Genomic DNA, 23,383 nt, shown 5'->3' with positions numbered 1-23,383 from the left:
GCGGGTTAGAACCAACCAGGCAATCTGGCTGTGGTACTACTTTACAGATGTCCACTTAACAATCCTTCATGTTACCCAAATGCTGTTTTCATCAAGTTAACCTCCCACACTGGTGTCTCTTCTCCTCCTCTATCTCTCACTCCATCTCCCTATAACCCCTCCTCCTCCTCTCTCTCACTACATCTCCCTATAACCCCTCCTCCTCTATCTCTCACTCCCATCTCCCTATAACCCCTCCTCCTCCTCTCTCTCACTCCCATCTCCCTATAACCCCTCCTCCTCTATCTCTCACTCCCATCTCCCTATAACCCCTCCTCCTCCTCTCTCTCACTACATCTCCCTATAACCCCTCCTCCTCTATCTCTCACTCCCATCTCCCTATAACCCCTCCTCCTCCTCTCTCTCACTCCATCTTCCCCTCCCATCCCATCCCATCCCCTCCCCTCCCCTCCCATCACATACTCCCCCAGTTTGGTATATTAATCTGGCTCATTGTGAAAGGCTCCATTGTTTCATCAGACAAGCCCCATAAAGTACCATTAAAGATGTATCACTGACTAATGTTTTCCATTGTTGAGCACCTCCAGGAAGAGAAGAATAACTGATTCCTTTCCAAGCCACTTGCAGTCACTTCCCTACACCCCCCCCCCCCCATCCCACCCCTCTTCTCCATCCTTCCCCTCCTCTAGCTCTGCAGTCTTCCAGGAGTCACAGCTCATCAGAGCTCCCACTGCATGACGATTTATTTCAGAACGGGGCCCCCAGAGCCGTGGCACTATGTTGTATTATTTTGTCAAATGGTGCTGCTGAAGAACCAACAAGGTAATGTTTCTGTTCTGTACATTGTATTTTCTCTGGGCAAGACTCTTTCCCACAGTTTCTGTGTCTTGGCCATCATCTAAAACTCAATCAAGGATGATAGGCGGCAGGGTAGCCTAGTGGTTAGAGCGTTGGACCAGTAACCGAAAGGTTGCTAGATCGGGACAAGGTAAAAATTTGTCGTTCTGACCCTTAACAAAGCAGGTAACCCATAATTGTAAATACGAATTAAATTAAAACTTCATCACAGAGAGTGGAGTTTCAGATGTAGACCCTGCACTGTGGGTGGAGTTTCAGATGTAGACCCTGCACTGTGGGTGGAGTTTCAGCTGTAGACCCTGCACTGTGGGTGGAGTTGCAGATGTAAACTATGCACTGTGGGTGGAGTTTCAGATGTAAACTATGCACTGTGGGTGGAGTATCAGATGTAGACCATGCACTGTGGGTGGAGTTTCAGATGTAGACCATGCACTGTGGGTGGAGTTTCAGATGTAGACCATGCACTGTGGGTGGAGTTTCAGATGTAGACCCTGCACTGTGGGTGGAGTTTCAGATGTAGACCCTGCACTGTGGGTGGAGTTTCAGATGTAAACTATGCACTGTGGGTGGAGTTTCAGATGTAGACCATGCACTGTGGGTGGAGTTTCAGATGTAGACCATGCACTGTGGGTGGAGTTTCAGATGTAAACTATGCACTGTGGGTGGAGTTTCAGATGTAAACTATGCACTGTGGGTGGAGTTTCAGATGTAGACCATGCACTGTGGGTGGAGTTTCAGATGTAGACCATGCACTGTGGGTGGAGTTTCAGATGTAGACCCTGCACTGTGGGTGGAGTTTCAGCTGTAGACCCTGCACTGTGGGTGGAGTTTCAGATGTAAACTATGCACTGTGGGTGGAGTATCAGATGTAGACCCTGCACTGTGGGTGGAGTTTCAGATGTAAACTATGCACTGTGGGTGGAGTATCAGATGTAGACCATGCACTGTGGGTGGAGTTTCAGATGTAGACCATGCACTGTGGGTGGAGTTTCAGATGTAAACTATGCACTGTGGGTGGAGTTTCAGATGTAAACTATGCACTGTGGGTGGAGTTTCAGATGTAGACCATGCACTGTGGGTGGAGTTTCAGATGTAGACCATGCACTGTGGGTGGAGTTTCAGATGTAGACCCTGCACTGTGGGTGGAGTTTCAGCTGTAGACCCTGCACTGTGGGTGGAGTTTCAGATGTAAACTATGCACTGTGGGTGGAGTATCAGATGTAGACCCTGCACTGTGGGTGGAGTTTCAGATGTAAACTATGCACTGTGGGTGGAGTATCAGATGTAGACCATGCACTGTGGGTGGAGTTTCAGATGTAAACTATGCACTGTGGGTGGAGTTTCAGATGTAAACTATGCACTGTGGGTGGAGTTTCAGATGTAGACCCTGCACTGTGGGTGGAGTTTCAGATGTAAACTATGCACTGTGGGTGGAGTTTCAGATGTAAACTATGCACTGTGGGTGGAGTTTCAGATGTAGACCATGCACTGTGGTTGGAGTTTCAGATGTAGACTCTGCACTGTGGGTGGAGTTTCAGCTGTAGACCCTGCACTGTGGGTGGAGTTTCAGATGTAGACCATGCACTGTGGGTGGAGTTTCAGATGTAGACCATGCACTGTGGTTGGAGTTTCAGATGTAGACCATGCACTGTGGGTGGAGTTTCAGATGTAGACCATGCACTGTGGGTGGAGTTTCAGATGTAGACCATGCACTGTGGTTGGAGTTTCAGATGTAGACTATGCACTGTAGGTGGAGTTTCAGATGTAGACTGTGGATCTAGATGAATTCACTAGCGGTTGAGCTTTCAGTTCCACTCACAGTCATTCTTCAACTTGTCTTCACCAGTCGTGGAGAAGACAAAAAGCCTTAGGATTCAAGTAACACAGTTTTATAGAACACTTCTGTTTACGATGACAGGACTTTGAGCAACAACTCTTGAACAACGTTAGAGAAAAAAACACTCAACAATCATCCAAATGTCACTGGAATGTGTAGCGATTCCCGTGGAGATCCATAGAGCACTCGGTCAGAATGATAGAAGTGTAGTTTTCAGCAGTGGCACACCCTAGTAACGCTTTCTGAACCACATCTTAGTAATAAGACATAATACATGTGGCGTTATACCCAGAAGGCCATGTTGCTTCTTCTTCTCCTTCTTCTCTTTTAGTTTTCTCTTGGGGGGTTGCGTGTCCATCGGAGTTCATTTCTCGCCCCCAGGGAAAGCAGCTGTCACTCACAGTACATTTCAGATGACATGTCGGTTGAGAAAGGAGACATATACTGTATATCAACAGATGGACATCGGAGACAAATATTTTTTATAACTAAACCAAGATAAACCACAGCTTGTCATTTCCAGTGGGAACAAATGAGTCATAGTGTGCAGAACAAGCAAGGAGGTGGGCAGAGCCAAGCACGCTGTAGCGATATCCTATTGGTGCGCTCTAGCATACACATGCTTATTTCCGTTAGGGAACGCCTACTCTGTGAAGTGCGCGTGTGCAAGAATTCAATTCACCTTCGCACTCCAAAACAATGCGATTTTTCAAAACTTTTGCAAAGGGTAGAGTCTACAAAACTTAGTCCACTCTATTCAAAACAGTATCCCGTTTTGGGAACAGAAAACAGTATTGAGATCAAAAGTTTAAATGTTGAGAAAATTTGCAGAATGTCGGTCACAATCCATCTCGTTCCATCTTTTCCCACTAACCACCAGTGGGCTTCCTCTCACTACCATATTTGGAAGTGAGTGGAAATGCCAACCGGATGCTTCACATTTATACATCCAGTAAAATCTGTCTCATTGTTCTGTCTGTGTTGGAGCTCTGCAAAGCAATCCTGGCACATTGTTTACAATGTTAATGGGTTTGCTCCCGCCAGCAAACAAACAAACACATGCACACAAACACACAGACAAAGGAGGAGATGAGCGGGGGATGAACGCAGAGGGGCGAAGTGCAAGAGGGCACAGGACACGGTGATGAAGGACTTCAAAGGCAAAGACAAATTCAAACCGGAAATGAGGCTGAGCCAAAGAACACTAGTCTCCCCCTGTCTGAAGCTGGGAGAGAGGAAGATGGGGGGGGTGGGGGGGTGGAGAGAGGAAGATGGGGGAGGGATGGAGAGAGGAAGATGGGGGAAGGATGGAGAGAGGAAGATGGGGGAAGGATGGAGAGAGGAAGATGGGGGAGGGATAGAGAGAGTAAGATGGGGGAGGGATGGAGAGAGTAAGATGGGGGAGGGATAGAGAGAGGAAGATGTGGGAGGGATGGAGAGAGGAAGATGGGGGAGGGATAGAGAGAGGAAGATGGGGGAGGGATAGAGAGAGGAAGATGGGGGAGGGATGGAGAGAGGAAGCTGGAGGAGGGATGGAGAGAGGAAGATGGAGGAGGGATGGAGAGAGGAAGATGAGGGAGGGATAGAGAGAGGAAGATGGAGGGATGGAGAGAGGAAGATGGGGAGGGATGGAGAGAGGAGGAGGGATGGAGAGAGTAAGATGTGGGGAGTGAGGGAGGATGAGTGACAGAGGGGGAGGGAGAGAGAAAAAAAGTGTGGAAAAAAGACGGAGAATGAGGGAACTCAATGGAGCGATAGAGAGACAGACTGGAGGGAGGGAGCGATTGGGAGGCGCTGAGTAGGATGTCAATATGATATCTTAATTTCCTCGTTTTCCATCTCGTCAACCATATGCGATCCGACGAGGACAGGCGGGGAGCAGGTGGGGCGCCACACGTCGGGGGGTCTCAATCTCTCCTCTTCGCTTCCTCTCCTCCCATCCCTCTCTCATCCTCTCCTCCAGCCACCCATGGTGCAGGATGCCTGTCATCACACTTAAAGCTCCTACAGACCCTGAAGATGTCTTTGTTCCTAGCACTAGGGGGGTGGATCATTAGGAAAACAAACTAGTGGCAAACTAATGAGGCTAAATCAATTTGTGTCTTTCTCCCTCTAATAACCTTTGAACTCATTAGATAGATACAGGGACTGGGAGTGAGATAACCTATAGGGAGCTGAGACAGAGGTTTTCTAGCACAGGCAAATCATTGTAAAGGCGTATATTATGGAGTGCTCGCTGGAGGCTTGGGAGGAGTAACCAATGGCAGAATGTTTGTTCATATCAGTCATTTGCGTTATTGTAGCTGTTTAAAACCTTAGAAACTCGGACGCAGTCTTCAGTGTATTAAAAATCAGGAGTTAGACCCCAAATAACATATTCCTGAAAAAATAAATAAATCTGAAACATTTTGGTATACAAAATATCTATGCAATATCTATGCAAATGTGGGGTCTGCATCACTTAATGCCCCATATTACATAAACGTAACACATTTTCAAGTGATTATACTTTGCCAAAAATGTATATCTTTCTTAGGAAATGTACTCGTCATCTCTGGACATCGTATGTTGCATGCATTGAATTGCACAAACTCACCTTTTTGACAGTGTATAAGACCATTCGGAGGAACAGAATATGATACCAATCTCCGATAGTTTAAGTACAAATTCGGCCACCAGATTGTGCCACAATTACTTATTGGGATCTCTTCTTAACCTGTTTGGGACAGGGGCAGCATTTTCACGTTTGGATGAATAGCGTGCCCAGAGTAAACTGCCTGCTACTCAGGCCCAGTTGCTAATATATGCATAGTATTAGTAGATTTGGATAGAAAACACTCTGATGTTTCTAACACTGTTTGAATGATGTCTGTGAGTATAACAGAACTCATATGTCAGGCGAAAACCTGAGAAAAATCCAATCAGGAAGTGGGAAATCTGAGGTTTGTAGTTTTTCAACTCATTGCCTATCGAATATACAGTGTCTATAGGGTCATATTGCACTTCCTAAGGCTTCCACTAGATGTCAACAGTCTTTAGAACCTTGATTGATGATTCTACTGTGAAGGAGGGGGGAATGGGTGCTGAATGAGTTTGCCAGAGTGGCATGAGCTGATCCATTGCGTTCCATTGCATTTCTGAAGACAAAGGAATTCTCCGGTTAGAACATTATTGAAAATGTATGATGAAAACATCCTAAAGCTTGATTCTATACTACGTTTGACATGTTTCTACGAACTGTAATATGACTTTTCTTCTGAACTTCGCCTGGACCTGCCCGCACCTCGTGAGTTTGGATTTATGAACTGAATGCGCTAACTTAAGGAGGTATTTGGACATAAATGATGGACTTTATCGATCAAATCAAACTTTTATTGTGGAACTGGGATTCCTGCGAGTGCATTCTGATGAAGATCCTCAAAGATAAGTGAATATTTATAACGCTATTTCTGACTTCTGTTGACACCAACACGGTAGATATCTGTATGGCTTGATTTGTTGTCTGAGCGCCGTACTCAGATTATTGCATGGTTGGCTTTTTCACAGCGGTTGCATTAAGGAGAAGTATATCTCTAATTCTGTGCATAACACTTGTATCTTATATTAAAGTTTATGATGACTATTTCTGTACATTGATGTGGCTCTCTGCAAAATCACCGGATGTTTTGGAAGCAAAACATTACTGAACGTAACACGCCAATGTAAACTGAGATTTTTCGATAAAAATATGCACTTTATCGAACAAAACATACATGTATTGTGTAACATGCTGTGAGTGTCGTGTTATCTGATGAATATCATCAAAGGTTAGTGATGACTTTGATCTATATTTCTGCTTTTTGTGACTCCTCTCTTTGGCTGGCAAATGGATGTATGTGTTTTTGTGACTAGGCTCAGCCTTCCGCATCTGTGGTGGAAGGTGGCCGAGATACAGTGTTGTTTATCCGACTATGACACATACTGAAAGTCTTCTCACAAAAATGTCTGTTTAGCCTACAAACTACTCTGACCACTCTATGGAAAGGTGATGTTCACCGTTTTGCTCTACGAACCACACAAGCTTCAAGGGACTTGTTTGAAGGCGGGACTCGCTGATGGGCCAACTTCTGTCTGTAGTGTCCAAACATACAAATGGAAAGTTGAGATTCTTACAAACAAGATAGTGTTCTCTGTTTTGCACTACGGCCCCCACAAGTGTCACGGGACTTGCCTGAAGATAAACGGTACTGGTTTAAAAAAAATGATGGACGTATGGAGGTAGTTTTGTGCCAACAAAAAAACATATATGTTTATACCTACAGGGGTCCTAAAGTCCAAAATCAAATAGCTAAATGATCCATGCTATGACCATCTTAAAACAATTCCAAATAGTAGAACTCACCCCCCAAGGCTTAGACTTTAAGAGGTTTTAACCTTTCACTGCAGTGGGCAAAATCAGGGTCACACAGGGTGTTTCTTGGTAGTCTTAAACAAATCTACTTTGAAACAAAAGTATACAATTCACACAAATGGTTATGGGCTTAAAAAAAGAGGACACCTGTCAGATAGAAAGTAGAAATATATTCAATTTTGAGTTTTCATCCAAATATTACACTTTACATACATCACACAAGACCAAAATATAACAACACCTTTTTGACAGCGGGGTTTAAAAAAAAACGGTTATGAAATGATGAAAACTATTAATACAATTCGATGTGGCCATTTTACTGCCTGAACGTGGAACGCATTGATCGCGTACAGACAACAGGTATTTAAAGACAATGTTACATATACGTAACAATGGGTTTTAAATGCCAAAATGTAACTAGATAGATATAACTAGTTATTTTTTAAGATTTAGGGCAATTCATCAATTACTGTATATCGTTACATAATACTTAACACAACTCACTGCATGCCTGAAGACATGAAAATCCTATTCAAGCATTTCCTACTCAGACCACTTTTCTCCAACCGAAACCAATATTGTTCCAATGCAGACTCCATACCTCTATTTCCCCAAGAGGAAGCACCTACAGCCTTGATGCCATATCTATAGGAATCTTGACTTATTTGCAATCCTCTCCACATTTCACCACATACCATGAACACACTGTGTACAGTAATCCTAGCTAGTTCACAGCTTGCATGTCCTCTTTACAGCAGTGGGCAACACCCACCCGTAGCACGCTCTCCAGCAGGTGTATCTCACTGATCATCCCTGAAGCCAACACCTCATTTGGCCGCCTTTCCTTCCAGTTCTCTGCTGCCTGTGACTGGAACGAATTGCAAAAATCGCTGAAGTTGGAGACTTCTATCTCCCTCACCAACTTTAAACATCTGCTATCTGAGCAGCTAACCAATCGCTGCAGCTGTACATAGTCCATCGGTAAATAGCCCACCCAATTGACCTACCTCATCCCCATATTGTTTATATTTATTTACTTTTCTGCTCTTTTGCACACCAGTATCTCTACCTGTACATGAGCATCTGATCATTTATCACTCCAGTGTTAATCTGCTAAATTGTAATTATTTGCCTACCTCCTCATGCCTTTTGCAGACAATGTATATAGACTCTTTAAAAAAAAATGTTATACTGTGTTATTGACTTGTTTATTGTTTACTCCATGTGTAACTTTGTTGTTGTCTGTTCACACTGCTATGCTTTATCTTGGCCAGGTCGCAGTTGTAAATGAGAACTTGTTCTCAACTAGCCTACCTGGTTAAATAAAGGTGAAAAATAAAATAAAAATAGAATAAAAAAAAATAAAAAAAAGTGGTTGTCATTGCCATTTAAGATGAGGGAGCATGGCTTTATTTCTATTACAGCATCTTGGATGACTCTCATTCATATTCCATACACCCAGTTCAATGTAACATTGATAGGTTTATGCTACTACATGATACTCAAATGTTCCCTGTACCCATCATAAGGTTGCACAACATAGCCTATGAATGAAAGTTTACAACATAGATGCACACAGGTCGAGAGAAAAATTTGAGGTGACAGACATTGACACAGTGACATTCAATAGCACCTTGCACACTCTCGCCCTCCTCTAGCTGATATAGGGTGTAATCATTAATCCAGCAGTTGCAAACAAGTGTATATTGGACAAACTCCGTTTAAGAAACGTTTTTCCAACAGAATCAGCGGAATGAATACACACTCTTGATCACGCGTAAACACAGTTCACTTTCATTCTCCTCTCACCACTTCCCTTCACTTGTGGACTTCAATGCACAACACATTAGCTGTATGTGACCAGGCAAAAAATAAACTTTGCAAGCCAAGCCACTACACACAGCCTACATCATTGTCACCATATTAGCTAAAGTAAAGTCATAGTCAGCATAGCTAATAGAACTATTGCAGTAGTAAACCCGCTACAATCATGCAGCAACGCTACAGTGTACAATAAGCAGTTACACCGGCAGGCCCTGGTAGCAATAAATTGTAAAACCTAAAGCTTACCTTGATTTGGAAGAGTTCCAGTGTTGTGTTAGGAAGTCATAGCCAGCTAGCTAACATGGCATCCCTCTGCTTGAGGCTAAACTAGCTACCTGCAATTGCTAGCTAAGCTTGTGAAACTGAAAAAAAAAGATAATCCCTCTCTCTCAACATCTCTCTTGCTTCTCCTTCATTTTGGAAGAAATTAATTTGTTCAAAACTGTTCAACTATTGTCTTTCTCTCTCTTTGTCAACTACTCACCACATTGTATACACTGTGGTGCTAGCTAGATGTAGCCTATGCTTTCAGTACTCTATGAATTCTCTGATCCTTTAATTGGATGGACAGAATGTCAGTTCATGCTGCAGAATAATTACTGTGTAAGTCTATGGAAGGGGGTGAGAACCATGAGCCTCCTAGGTTTTGTATTGAAGTCAATGTACCCAGAGGAGGAGGGAAGCTAGCTGTCCTCCGGCTACACCATGGTGCTACTCTACAGAGTGCTGTTAAGGCTACTGTAGACCTTTGCAAAATAGTGTTTTAATCAATTATTTGGTGACGAGATTATATTTAGTTTTATCTGATAACTTTTTTAATGTTTTGCGATTTTTATTTTTTAGGAAATTCACTGAGGAGGAGCCTCCACTGCTTTACAGTATATAGGGTCTGTGCCCCAAATGGCACCCTATTCCCTACATAGTCCACTACTTTGAACAGAGACCTATGGGCCCTAGTAGTGCACTACATCGGGAATAGGGTGCCATTTGGGACACAGGCAATATTACTCATTTTAATATTCCATACAATTCAATGCCATATGTTGTACGCTGATGTGTGATTCGCAGAGGTTGTGTAAACCCAAGCGGGTATGATATAGATGCCAGCTGTAGCCCGGTCTTTCTGTCAAGTACATGTTTGCTACAAGCCTGTGCTGCTTAATGGGTTAAAGCTACTGTTTAGCTGGGGGCGGTGAGGAAAATTACTGACTTTAATTTCATCGAGCTGTGTGTGTGTGTTTGTGTGTGTGTATGTGTGATAGAGAAAGAGAGAGAGAGAGTGTGTTTTTGCGTGTGTACCCCCGAGTGTGTGTGTGTGTGTTTTGTATTGATGTGCAGAGTATTGAATATTATCACAGTATTGAATGCATGTGCTCTTCGTGTTTGTTTGTCTGTATGCGTCTGTAGAAGAATGAACACACCTCTCTGTGCGTGTCTGTCTATACCGTACACTCTTAGAAAAAAATATGCTATCTAGAACCTAAATGGGTTGTTCGGCTTTCCCCCAAGGATAACCCTTTGAATAATTATTTTTGGTTCCAGGTAGAACCTTTGATGGTTCCAGGTAGAACTATTTTGGGTTCTATGTAGAACTCTTTTGGAACCCTTTTTTCTAAGAGTGTAGTGCTTTGTGTGTAATAATTTATATATTTGATATGTTCATACAGAATGTGTACCCACGTTTCTACACCTTAAGCTTTCCCAAAGTATTACACACTCAGCCGCAGTATTGAGAACAATTGACTGGTTGAAGCACCTAATAATAATATAGCTATGGAATATCTACAGAGATACAGATGCCTCAGAGGTAGCCAGCCACCACTCTCTTCTGGACCCGTCCCACATGGCACCCTATTCCCTATATAGTGCACTATGGACTCTCGGGCTTTTGTCAAAAGTAGTGCACTATATCGGGAATAGGGTGCCAATTGGGAGGTAAGTTCTATATACCTCATCGTTTAGAGCAGGAGGAGCTGTGCATATTTGCATACAGATCCTAATAATCTGATTGTCCTCTGGCTACAGTCGTGTTCCTTTTGAAAAGTGCCGGCTATAAACCTCACCATTATCTTCCCCCTTCTCCAAGTCCCTTAGGCTTGGTTTAAAGTAGACTCCATTCTACCTATACCCATATTACATTCCTTTTCAAGACCTTGTGCGTGTCTTGCATATGTGTCTCTGCCGACCTCTATGTCTTTTTGCAGAGAAGTTGCAGCGAAGACACCTGCAAGTTCCCTGACATTTCTGGCTCAATGATCTCTAAATAATGTGGATTATCTTGCAGTTAAAGCCAAATTTGAGATGGACTCATCCACATGTTGTATGATTTATTGCTCAAGGTCTGCTCCAAACCAGTGACTACAGTAGTAAGTGGCTGCAGAGCTAATACGTTGTGACTGTGTGTAAGTAGCAGAGCAGTGGCAGGTTTGAGGTCACAGGGCTGGCAACATGTTTGGTTGAGGTGAGTCTGCCTTCGCCTCTCATCACAGCCACTGTCGCTGGCACCTGGAATGGCCATGTGGCTTCTCATCTGGGTCTTTTCCACCTCTCTGCCACGTGGCAGTGAGAAATATAACCATATTATTTTAAATTACAAATTGCTATTGCAGGTATCCTACAATTTAAAGGGTACATTTTCAGTTTAACCAATAACAAATCGAATACCCGCCCCTGTTTCGGTAAACAGTTGAGGGATGGGTTAGAGAAATGTAACCACTCTCAAATTCATAGACAGAGCTATGGATGCACGTACTGACCATCTATGATATCAAAATATACTGTAAATAGTTTTAACCGTGTAACCAGAGTATACATCATGATTTTAAAAAGGTTACAAAAATGGAAGTAGCAATCGCAGATTGCCCCTTTAACTGGTTAAATAATCCTCTCTTTATGATGTACATTGTTGAAATAGAAGGTTCAAAGTTTTACAGTATTTTTTACAGTAGTTTTACAGTAGTTTTTTACAGTAGTTTTACAGTCGTTTTTTACAGTAGTTTTACAGTATCTGTTCTGTGTTGTGTGAAGGAAACATTGCCCAAAGCACCGTTTGCTGAAAAGAGTAATCATACATTGTTAACTTCAGAAATGAACGCAGTCTCTTTTTTTGTGTGTCTTTTTGTATTTAAAATGGGCAAGTCAATAAAGAACAGAATCGTATTTACAACGACGGCGTACCAATGACGTCATATTGTTTGATAGGGTTTTCAGCAAGGTTTCTACTATATTACATTTCCTCCAGGAAATGTTCTTTTTATGTAATCAAATTTTTAAATTTCATAGATAAAATTAACAGTATTCACTTTCAGAACTACCCACAGGACTAATCTGTGGAATTGTGCTGATATTTGTATTTAATTATTATTATTTTCATTATTACACCACTACATATATTAATATAAATAAGCATGCCTCATTCAAACAATTTAGAACTAAGAACAGATATAGCCCTTGGTTCACTCCAGACCCAACTGCCCTTGAGCAGCACAAAACCATCCGGTGGCATCGAATAGCCCCCGTGATATGCAACTTTTCAGGGAAGTTAGGAACCAATATACACAGGCAGTTAGGAATGCAAAGGCTAGCTTTTTCAAACAGAAAGTTGCATCCTGTAGCACAAACTCCAAAAGGTTCTGGGACACTGTAAAGTCCATGGAGAATAAGAGCACCTCCTGCCAGCTGCCCACTGCACTGAGGCTAGGAAACACTGTCACCACCGATAAATCTATGATAATCGAAAATTTCATAAGCATTTTTCTACGGCTGGTCATGCTTTCCATCTGGCTACCCTTACCCCGGCCTACAGCTCTGCACCCCCCACAGCAACTTGCCCAAGCCTTCCCCATTTCTCCTTCACCCAAATCAGGATAGCTTATGTTCTGAAAGAGCTGCAAAATCTGGACCCCAACAAATCAGCTGGGCTAGACAATCTGGACCCTCTCTTTACACTTGGCCAATAGCCAGGGAAAATGCGAGCGCCAAATTTAAATAAATACTATAAAAATCAAACTTTCATTAAATCACACATGTAAGATACCAAATTAAAGCTACACTCGTTGTGAATCCAGCCAACATGTCCGATTTCAAAAAGGCTTTTCGGCGAAAGCATAAGATGCTATTATCTGATGATAGCACAACAGTGTAGCATATGTCAACCCTGCAGGCACCACACAAAACGCAGGAATAAAATATAAATAATGCATTAGCTTTGACGAGCTTCTTTTTTTGGCACTCCAATATGTCCCATAAACATCACAAATTCTCATTTTGTTCAATTGATTGAGTCAATATATATCTAAAATTTCCAATTTCTAAAGACTGGTGACATCCAGTGGAAGCGGTAGGAACTGCAAACAATTCCCTTAGAAATCTAGTTTCCCAATGAAAAAACATTGAATAGACAGTGACCTCAAAAAAAATAAAATAATAATGGTTTGTCCTCATACATTCTGTTATACTCACAGACATGATTCAAACAGTTTTAGAAACTCCAGTGTTTTCTATCCAAATCTACTAATAATATGCATATCTTATATTCTGGGGATGAGTAGTAGGAAGTTGAATTTAGGCACGATATTTATAAAAAATGTGAAAATGCTGCCCCCTATACCGAAGAAGTTTTAACAAACTGATCACCGACCAGTTAGAATCCCACCGTATCTTCTCCACTATGCAATCTGGTTTCCGAGCAGGTCATGGGTGCTAAACGGTTTCATAACCGCCATCGATAAAAGACGTATTCATCGACCTGGCAAAGGCTTTCCACTCGGTCAATCAACACATTCTTATCGGCAGACTCAAAAGCCTTGGTTTCTAAAATGACTGCCTCGCCTGGTTCACCAACAACTTCTCAGATAGAGTTCAGTGTGTCAAATCGGAGGGCCTGTTGTCTGGACCTCTTGCAGTCTCTATGGGGGTGCCACAGGGTACAATTCTCAGGCTGACTCTTTTCTCTATATACAGTGCCTTGCGAAAGTATTCGGCCCCCTTGAACTTTGCGACCTTTTGCCATATTTCAGGCTTCAAACAAAGATATAAAACTGTATTTTTTTGTGAAGAATCGACAACAAGTGGGACACAATCATGAAGTGGAACGATATTTATTGGATATTTCAAACTTTTTTAACAAATCAAAAACTGAAAAATTGGGCGTGCAAAATTATTCAGCCCCCTTAAGTTAATACTTTGTAGCGCCACATTTTGCTGCGATTACAGCTGTAAGTCGCTTGGGGTATGTCTCTATCAGTTTTGCACATCGAGAGACTGACATTTTTTCCCATTCCTCCTTGCAAAACAGCCCGAGCTCAGTGAGGTTGGATGGAGAGCATTTGTGAACAGCAGTTTTCAGTTCTTTCCACAGATTCTCAATTGGATTCAGGTCTGGACTTTGACTTGGCCATTCTAACACCAGGATATGTTTATTTTTGAACCATTCCATTGTAGATTTTGCTTTATGTTTTGGATCATTGTCTTGTTGGAAGACAAATCTCCGTCCCAGTCTCAGGTCTTTTGCAGACTCCATCAGGTTTTCTTCCAGAATGGTCCTGTATTTGGCTCCATCCATCTACCCATCAATTTTAACCATCTTCCCTGTCCCTGCTGAAGAAAAGCAGGCCCAAACCATGATGCTGCCACCACCATGTTTGACAGTGGGGATGGTGTGTTCAGGGTGATGAGCTGTGTTGCTTTTACGCCAAACATAACGTTTTGCATTGTTGCCAAAAAGTTCAATTTTGGTTTCATCTGACCAGAGCACCTTCTTCCACATGTCAAGTCTTCTCCTTGTATGAGCTGAAAGTTTAGAGGGACGGCCAGGTCTTGGTAGATTTGCAGTGGTCTGATACTCCTTCCATTTCAATATTATCGCTTGCACAGTGCTCCTTGGGATGTTTAAAGCTTGGGAAATCTTTTTGTATCCAAATCCGGCTTTAAACTTCTTCACAACAGTATCTCGGACCTGCCTGGTGTGTTCCTTGTTCTTCATGATGCTCTCTGCGCTTTTGACAGACCTCTAAGACTATCACAGTGCAGGTGCATTTATACGGAGACTTGATTACACACAGGTGGATTGTATTTATCACCATTAGTCATTTAGGTCAACATTGGATCATTCAGAGATCCTCACTGAACTTCTGGAGAGCGTTTGCTGCACTGAAAGTAAAGGGGCTGAATATTTTTGCACGCCCAATTTTTCAGTTTTTGATTTGTTAAAAAAGTTTGAAATATCCAATAAATGTCATTCCACTTCATGATTGTGTCCCACTTGTTGTTGATTCTTCACAACAAAAATACAGTTTTATATCTTTATGTTTGAAGCCTGAAATGTGGCAAAAGGTCGCAAAGTTCAAGGGGGCCGAATACTTTCGCAAGGCACTGTACATCAATGATGTCGCTCTTGCTGCTGGTGATTCTCTTATCCACCTCTACGCAGATGACACCATTCTGTATACTGGCCCTTCTTTGGACAATGTGTTATCAAACCTCCAGACAAGCTTCAATGCCATACAACACTCATTCTGTGACCTCCAACTGCTCTTAAATGTAAAACTAAATGCATGCTTTTCAACCGATTGCTGCCCGCACCTGTTCACCCGTCTAGCATCACTACTTTGCACGGTTCTGACTTAAAATATGTAGACAACTACAAATATCTAGGTGTCTGGTTAGACTGTAAACTCTCCTTCCAGACTCACATCAAGCATCTCCAATCCAAAATTAAATCTAGTATTGGCTTCCTATTTCGAAACAATGCATCCTTCACTCATGCTGCCAAACATACCCTCCCAAAATAGACTATTCTACCGATCCTTGACTCAGGCGATGTCATTTACAAAATATCCTCCAACACTCTACTCAGCAAATTGGATGTAGTCTATCACAGTGCCATCCGTTTTGTCACCAACGCCCCATATACTACCCACCCCTGCAACCTGTACGTGTCACGATCCAAGGCGCAGCGTGATTATTAAGTGAAACCTCAAACCAAGAAACAAACAACGACCGTGCAGTACTGAGGTGCTACATGCACTCTCTCAAAAACAATATCCCACAAAGCAGGTGGGAACAGGGAACCTTTAAGTATAATCCCCAATTAGAGACAATGAACATCAGCTGCCTGTAATTGGGAACCATACCAAGAGCACCAACATAGAAATATATAACCTAGAACAACCCCTAGTCATGCCCGGACCTACTACACCATAGAGAACCAAGGGCTCTCTATGGTCAGGGTGTGACAGTATGCTCTCGTAGGCTGGCCCTCGCTTCATATTCGTCTCCAAACCCACTGGCTCCAGGTCATCTATAAGTCTTTGCTAGGTAAGCCCCACCTTATGTCAGCTCACTGGTCACCACAGCAACACCCACCCATAGCACAAACTCCAGCAGTCCAGCAGGTATATTTCACTGGTCACCACGGCAACACCCACCCATAGCACGAGCTCCAGCAGTCCAGCAGGTACTGTATATTTCACTGGTCACTCCCAAAGCCAACTTTTCCTTTAGCTGCTTTCCTTCCAATTCTCTGCTGCCAATGACTGGAACGAATTGCAAAAAAAAAAAATCACTGAAGCTGGAGACATATCTCCCTCTCTAACTTTAAGCACCAGCTGTCAGAGCAGCTTACCGATCATTGCACCTGTACATAGCCCATCTGTAAATAGCCCACCCAACTACCTCATCCCCATACTGTTATTGTTTTTTTTTTTGCCCCTTTGCACCCCGGTATCTCTACTTGCACAGTCATCTTCTGCATATTTATCACTCCATTGTTTAATTGCTAAATTGTAATTATTTCGCCACAATGGACTATTTATTGCCTTACCTCCATAATCTTACTAAATTTGCACACACTATATAGACTTTTCTATTGTGTTATTGACTGTGCGTTTGTTTATCCCATGTGTAACTCTGTGTTGTTTGTGTCGCACTGCTTTGCACTATCTTGGCCAGGTCCCAGTTGTAAATGAGAACTTGTTCTCAACTGGCCTACATAGTTAAAAAAGGTGAAATAAAAATAGATAATTAACATTATCACACCACTACATATAACACAAACCTGGGCTTGTGGAGCCCAGGTTTACCCAGTCAGGCCTATTGGGTTTCAAGTTGAGACGGAGAAAGATTTCAGTTAAGAAACACTATTGATCAGGAAGGGAAGCTAAACGTTGACACACACAGGAGTGGACTGCTTGAAATGTTCTTAGATATAGAATGACACAATTACTTCTGGTCATGTAGTGTGTATTGCATTGAGATACTTCTGGTCATGTAGTGTTTATTAGAGTGAGATACACTACATTACCAAAAGTATGTGGACAGCTGCTCATTGAACATCTCATTCTAAAATCATGGGCATTCATGTTGAGGTGGTCCCCCCTTTTCTGCTATAACAGCCTCAACTCTTCTGGGAAGGCTTCCCTCTAGATCAGTGGTTCCCAAACTTTTTATAGGCCCATACCCCTTCAAACATTCAACCTCCTTTCAAGACACAAGGCGAGACCTAGATGCCGACATATGAGGCAGATGGTTGGAGTCTTACAATATTTATTAATCCAATAGGGGAAGAGAATGGTTGTGGACAGGCAAAAGGGTCCAAACCAGTTGTTACGAATCCCTTTTGGCCCGACAGTCTAGGGGGGGGATGGTAATGAGACCCGTAACAACTCATGCAAATTATAATTGTGACAAAGTAAAAGTGAGAACAAAATAACCACGACAACTGAAATCTACCGTCAAACTCAAGGTTTATTTGTAAACACACGGTAATGGGGGGGGGGGAGCAGGAAAAGGGGCTGAGCTGGACCCAAGGAAAGAAACAAGTATTCAAAAACACCCCTAAGCTAGACTAGCCTACTTTAACAATAGCTAACTAACTAACCAAAAATACAGTGGGTGGTCCGCCCAGTTCTAACTAGTGTATTTAACAAAGTTTACCTACGGGTAGTGTATGCCCATGGGCGACTTGTCTTGGTTTCCCCTTTTCCCACCAGCAAACAAACACCATAACCAAAACAATACTCACAGGTGATGAAAAAGTGCTATGGAGGTGCTCAAACAAAAGAGAGGTTAATACATAAAGAGAGAGTGAAACACAGAGACCTACAGACATGGCATTTACAGAGAGATTGAGCTCTAGAGCAAACAACTGATGGGGTTTTTAAACCAAGGGAAAGGAACTGTGATTGGGTAGGAAACAGGAGGAGGTGTGTCTTCTGATTGATGATTGGATTGGTGACTGATTGGGGAGTGATGATTTTCACCTGTGAGGGGAGAAGGAGAGAAAAGAAACACACATGATACACACACACAGGATACTTGTATCCGTAACACCAGTTCAGAGACCAACAGTTACCGAAGGCCAGGCAGAATCAAGGTCAGGGCAGGCAGGATGATCAGGCAGGCAGGAAAGAAGCCCAGAATCAAAAAGAGAATAGCAAAAGGAGTACGGGAAAAACACGCTGGTTGACTTGACTAACATACAAGACGAACTGGCACAGAGAGACAGGAAACACAGTGATAAATGCACTGGTACAGAGAGACTGGAAACACAGGGATATATACACTGGTACAGAGAGACAGGAAACACAGGGATAAATACACTGGCACAGAGAGACTGGAAACACAGGGATAAATGCACTGGTACAGAGAGACTGGAAACACAGGGATAAATACACTGGCACAGAGAGACAGGAAACACAGTGATAAATGCACTGGTACAGAGAGACAGGAAACACAGGGATAAATACACTGGCACAGAGAGACAGGAAACACAGTGATAAATGCACTGGTACAGAGAGACTGGAAACACAGGGATAAATACACTGGCACAGAGAGACAGGAAACACAGTGATAAATGCACTGGTACAGAGAGACTGGAAACACAGGGATAAATACACTGGTACAGAGAGACAGGAAACACAGGGATAAATACACTGGGGAAAACAAGCGACGCCTGGAGGGGGAGGAAACAATAACGAGGACAGGTGAAACAGATCAGGGTGTGACACCGAAAGCTGTGTGCCCCCTCTAGCACCAGGGTCAGTGCACTCTCAAATGTTGTTTTTTTGCCATCATTGTAAACCTGCCACACACACACTACACAATACATTTATTAAACATAAGAATGAGTGTGAGTTTTTGTCACAACCCGGCTCGTGGGAAGTGACAAAGAGCTCTTAAAGGACCAGGACACAAATAATAATATAATAATAATCAATAATTTTGCTCTTTATTTAAGCATCTTACATAGAAAACCTTATTTGTTCATCAAAAATGGTGAATGACTCACCACAGGTTAATGAGAAGGGTGTGCTTGAAAAGATGCACATAACTCTGCAATGTTAGGTTGTATTGGAGAGAGTCTGTCTTAACTCATTTTCCACACACAGTCTGTGCCTGTATTTAGTTTTCATGCTAGTGAGGGCCGAGAATCCACATTCACATAGGTACGTGTTTGCAAAGAGCATCAGTGTCTTAACAGCGTGATTTGCCAAGGCAGGATACTCTGAGCGCAGCCCAATATACAAATCTGGCAGTGGCTTCTGATTAAATTCAATTTTCACAGATCCGCTTATTGCAATTTCAGATATTGATAAGGGGACTGGAGGCAGGGCATGAAAGGGATAACGAATCCAATCGTTTGTGTCGTCCGTTTCGGGAAAAAACCTGCGTAATTGCACACCCAACTCACTCAGGTGCTTCGCTATATCACATTTGACATTGTCTATAAACTTGAGTTAATTTGCACACAAAAAAACCATACAACGATGGAAAGACCTGTTTGTTTGTTAATGCAGACAGAGAAGAGCTCCAAATTCTTAATCATAGCCTCAATTTTGTCCCGCACATTGAATATAGTTGCGGAGAGTCCCTGTAATCCTAGATTCAGATCATGCAGGTGAGAAAAAACATCACCCAGACAGGCCAGTCGTGTGAGAAACTCGTCATCATGCAAGCGGTCAGACAAGTGAAAATTATGGTCAGTAAAGAAAACTTTAAGCTCGTCTCTCAATTCAAAAAACTTTTTAATTCTTTGCCCCTTGATAACCAGCACTCTTCTGTATGTTGTAAAAGTGTTACTTGGTCACTGCTCATATCATTGCAGAAAATACACGAGTTCAGCTAGAGCCTCTCGGTGGATGCTGCAGAGTACCCAAGTGTCGTCGGGAGCAACTGCTTGCACACACGTTCCCACTCCACTATGTCTCCCTGTCATGGCTTTTGCACCATCAGTACAGATACCAACATGAGCAGCAGCTACGTTTGGCTACCTACGGACCATTAGTGGATTTCCCGCAAGAGAGTAACAGTTAATTAATGTGATTGGATGTTAATTATTTGACGAGGCTACCTGTATTTGACATTGTGTTGTTATTTCACTGAACACTAGATGGTTTAATTTTATTTTTGGCAGTGAAACAGGGCTACTCAGGCGAGAAAAAAAAACCTCACCCAAATGTATAGCGCTGTTGGAAAATATAAATGGCCTGTTTGAAAATGTGAAGATTTATTTTTTCAATAAAAAAAAATACGTATATATATTTTAAATGTGAGTCACATTTTTATTTGGCGTACCCCCGACAGCATTGCGCGTACCCCAGTTTGGGAATTCCTGCTTTAGATGTTGGAACATTGCTGCTGTCACGTTCTGACCATAGTTCTGTTATTTTATTATTGGTTTTAGTATGGTCAGGGCGTGAGTTGGGGTGGGCAGTCTATGTTGGTTTTTCTATGTTGGTTTTTGTGTTCGGCCTGGTATGGTTCTCAATCAGAGGCAGGTGTCGTTAGTTGTCTCTGATTGAGAATCATACTTAGGTAGCCTGGGTTTCACTTTTGGTTGGTGGGTGTTTGTTTCCGTGTGAGTGTTTGGGCCACACGGTACTGTTTCGGTGTTCGTTTTGTTCACATCGTTTATTGTTTTGTATTTCAGTGTTCAGGTCGTTTTGAATCAATCATCATGAACACTTACCACGCTGCGCTTTGGTCCGATCCTTCTTCCACATCTGAATGCCGTTCCTCTGAATGCCGTTCCTCTGAATGCCGTTCCTCTGAATGCCGTTACAGCTGCGGAGACTTTCTTACATTCAGCCACAATAGCAAAGGGGTGACCAACTCCATATTACAGTTTTTCCCAATTGTTTACACACTAAAACTGGCCCATGAGGCACAATGACACAAATCTGTAAGTCATTTAGCAGAACCAGACACCAAATCTGCAATACTACTGGCACATGTTTTGCTTTAAACTCAGATTGCAATTCTATAACAACCATTTGGCAAAACACAACGCACAATTATTTACCTTCGGCACAACCTTCACAACTAAAATATATTGTGTGCAAATGAAAAGCAACACTGTTCAACAAGCTAAACTTTCACTCCTCACGTGTGCAAACACTAATTGCGTAAATGTTCACTTTGAAATCAGACTTTTGGATAAAAGGCTACAGGTGAATACTCTTGTGTTTGGAGAACAATGGAAGCAGGTAGAGCTGGTGATGGAGGAAATCAAATCAAATTGTATTTGTCACATTGCCGAATACAACAGTGACATTCTTACTTCCAAGCTCTTAACAAGTAGTACAGCATAAAGCACTGTAAAGACTGATTCTAATATAGACTGTAGGATATACTAGGATATACTGTACAGCTCCCAATTACTGTATGAAATTGGGAGCTGTACTATTTTGTAACATGTTTATCTTGTATACTCTATTACTGTACTGTACTGTATGCAATTTGTTTTTGTAGAACTGAAAGATGACCATCACGTGGTGGTAGAAGGAGTCTATTTACAGACCAACAGGAGACTGCCATTGTGAAAATGGACTGCGGGAAATCCAACAACAGATTATTAAAACCACAGCCATCTTCCATAACATCATAGTGAGCTTATCAATCGTAGCCCGCGTCCTTAAAGAAACACCATCTCCGGGGTGAGTCCAATTTGACAGTAATTCCCAAAGAGTGAAGGATAAACGCTACGAATATGTGCAAGTGAATACTGTGCTGTATTACACTCCTGAAACATTAGAGACTCACTGATGTTGCCGGTGAACTTTACTATACAGTAATTGCTGTATGTACTGTCATTTCAGAGAATTATGGAGTTGGATGCAAGTCCCATCCCCCAGAAACTCATATTCATAGATGAGGCTGGATTCAATTTAGCAAAGACGAGGAGGAGAGGAAGGGACATCATTGGTCAATGTGTCATCATTGAGGTACCTGGCCAGGGCGGTGGAAATATCACCATATGCGCAGCTATGAGCCACAATGGGCACATCCATCGCTATGCCGCCCTTGGCCCATACAACACTGCCCTTCTCCTTCATTTCCTGAACACCTTACATGACAATCTTTTTCAACCAGAGCAGAGAGGACCAGGTGATCCTGAGCAGAGAGGGCCAGGTGATCCTGAGCAGAGAGGGCCAGGTGATCCTGAGCAGAGAGGGCCAGGTGATCCTGAGCAGAGAGGGCCAGGTGATCCTGAGCAGAGAGGGCCAGGTGATCCTGAGCAGAGAGGGCCAGGTGATCCTGAGCAGAGAGACACCAGGTGATCCTGAGCAGAGAGACGCCAGGTGATCCTGAGCAGAGAGACGCCAGGTGATCCTGAGCAGCAAATGTATGTTCTAGCTTGGGACAACATGAGTTTCCATATGGCTGCTCAGGACCTCAACTGGTATCCATGACCATCCCAGGTTTACAATTCTCTATCTCCTACAATATTCCCCATTTCTCAACCCCATTGAGGAGTTGTTTTCAGCATGGCAGTGGAAGGAGTATGATCACAAACCCCATGAACGTATGGTTCTTCTCCAGATAATGGAGGAGCCCTGTGGTGACATTCCAGTCATGTCAGAAGATATTTCCCCCGCTGTCTGGCCGAGGAGAATATCACCTGTGATGTTGATGAAAATCTGTGGCAGGACCAAAACAGCAGACATCACTGGTTTTGTTTCTTGACTTATGATTTAGATTTGACTGTAATTTGACACTTTCTTTATCTATTCCTAACAATTGATCTCACATACAGTACAAAAGTACAAGTAGGCCTATTTTTTTCCTTTGCGTATGCAAAATATAAATACTGTACGTTTGCATTTTTTACTGTATGTGTGCTTACAGTATGCTGTTTGACTTGTATTGAGTCTTGATAAAATATAAAACAAAAATGTTTGCATTTGTGTTCCTTTCTTGAGTACACACAAACAATATACAGTACAACAACAAAATCTTAGTCTTTACACTGAAATAGGTTCTGATAGTAGTGTTTTGAATGTGTCACATTAGTGTGATCTCTGTTGTCACTAAGTTAGATTCATTTAATGTGTGTGTGTTTGTCTCATTTGTAGGCAGAGTTTCATTTTGAGCAGGGTGTACATGATTTTGATTGCTGTGTTTCATTTTGCAAGATGTCTCTGGAGTTTGGGGAAAATTGGCTAACTGTTTTGTGTTTAGAGTTGTGAGTACCT

At 42.5% G+C, this 23,383-nt stretch overlaps 2 long non-coding RNA genes across 3 annotated transcripts in view; one reads left to right on the top strand and one right to left on the bottom strand.

Moving 5' to 3' along the window:
* The first annotated feature begins 522 nt into the window (after positions 1–522).
* On the top strand, positions 523–23,087 carry LOC149985411 (uncharacterized). Its single transcript, XR_016497556.1, has 3 exons — positions 523–822; positions 21,660–21,844; positions 22,007–23,087. It is a non-coding gene; the product is annotated as an uncharacterized LOC149985411 (long non-coding RNA).
* The window catches only part of LOC149985409 (uncharacterized), a 319,128-nt gene continuing 313,385 nt past the window's right edge, over positions 17,641–23,383 (bottom strand). For both annotated transcript variants that reach the window (XR_016497555.1, XR_016497544.1), the window contains exons 4-5: positions 20,878–22,828; positions 17,641–18,169 (exon numbers count right to left, since the gene is read on the bottom strand). This is a non-coding gene — a long non-coding RNA (uncharacterized LOC149985409). The remainder of the gene's footprint in view (positions 18,170–20,877; positions 22,829–23,383) is intronic.

This window comes from Oncorhynchus mykiss, chromosome 1 (assembly GCF_057628025.1).
Source record: "Oncorhynchus mykiss isolate SJ-2025 chromosome 1, ASM5762802v1, whole genome shotgun sequence".
Classification (NCBI taxonomy): domain Eukaryota; kingdom Metazoa; phylum Chordata; class Actinopteri; order Salmoniformes; family Salmonidae; genus Oncorhynchus; species Oncorhynchus mykiss.
Note: the sequence above shows the minus strand (reverse complement) of the source record. Positions and strands in the feature narration are given on the sequence as shown.